Genomic DNA, 1,209 nt, shown 5'->3' with positions numbered 1-1,209 from the left:
CTGCACCCCTTCCCACCTCCTTGCTTGTTGCACCCACTGCACCAATCGATCAATCGATCATATTTATTGAGGACTTACTGTGTGCAAAGCACCGTACTAAGGGCTTGGGAGAGTACAATATAACAACAAAGAGACATATTCCTGCTCACAACGAGCTCACAGTGGGAACAACCGGCGGGGGCTAGAGTGTGCATCAATTCCTTCACGTGGGCTCACCCATCGTTTGTGATGGGTGACTCCATCCATTCCCAGCTGGAAAATTACTGCAGCTGACAGAACCTTCCAGCATACCACTGTTGGTGAACTATTATACTCCAGAATTAGCTTCGATACCTGTTTTCAATTATATGTCCCTGAAGCTAGTTACTGTCCTTGGACTCAATCATCTGAGGTAGAAATTAGTATGGAGAATGATCTAACAGAAGTATGCGATAAAGGAAAAATTGGTACCAAATAGGCGAGCATATTAAATTGAAATCACTCTCAATTTACAAGGAGGTTGCTGTCTTGTGCTGTCGAGTTGTCTCTGACCATAGCGACACCACGGTTACATCTCTCCCAGAATACCCCACTTCCATCAGCAATCATTCTGGTAGCATATCCGTAGAGTTTTCTTAGTAAAAATACAGAATTGGCTTACCACTGCCTCCTTCCGCTGCAGTAAACGAGCCTCTGCCCTCGACTCTCTCCTATGCCGCTGCTGCCCAGCACAGGGAAGGTTTGACTTGTAGAAGATTGCCTTCCACTCACTAGCCACTGCCCAAGCTAGGAATGGAATGGGTAGACCTCTGCTTGAAGCTTCCTTCTGTAGTCGAGACTGGTAGAGTACTGGAAACTCTCCAGGTGCGACCCTGAGGGGACAAGGGGGTTACATTCTGAGAAAAGACACCGCAAAGTGAATCGGTAGAAAGGATACTCAGTTCATTCATTTATTCAATCGTATTTATTGAGTGCTTACTGTGTGCAGAGCACTGTACTAAGTGCTGGGGAAAGTACAATACGACAATAAACGACAATAAACGGTGACATTCCCTGCCCACAACGACTTTCCAATCAAGAGTCCTTCAGGCTACAAAAGAACACATGGTTTTCTATGTAATGCAGGTTCCTTCCTCTATCTCTTTCTTTCACACACATACACATATTGTGCATATACACACACAAACACACACACACAACCATTCTCTCGCTCTGACCTGACTCCAGTGG

General features: G+C 45.5%; 1 non-coding gene across 1 annotated transcript; it reads right to left on the bottom strand.

Moving 5' to 3' along the window:
* Positions 1–723: 723 nt before the first annotated feature.
* Positions 724–861, bottom strand: LOC114808474. Its single transcript, XR_003756322.1, has one exon. It is a non-coding gene; the product is annotated as a small nucleolar RNA SNORA7 (small nucleolar RNA).
* Between the last annotated feature and the right edge of the window lie 348 nt (positions 862–1,209).

Source organism: Ornithorhynchus anatinus, chromosome X5 (assembly GCF_004115215.2).
Source record: "Ornithorhynchus anatinus isolate Pmale09 chromosome X5, mOrnAna1.pri.v4, whole genome shotgun sequence".
Taxonomy (NCBI): Eukaryota; Metazoa; Chordata; class Mammalia; order Monotremata; family Ornithorhynchidae; genus Ornithorhynchus; species Ornithorhynchus anatinus.
The sequence above is the reverse complement of the archived record's forward strand: the minus strand, read 5'-3'. Positions and strand labels throughout refer to the sequence as shown.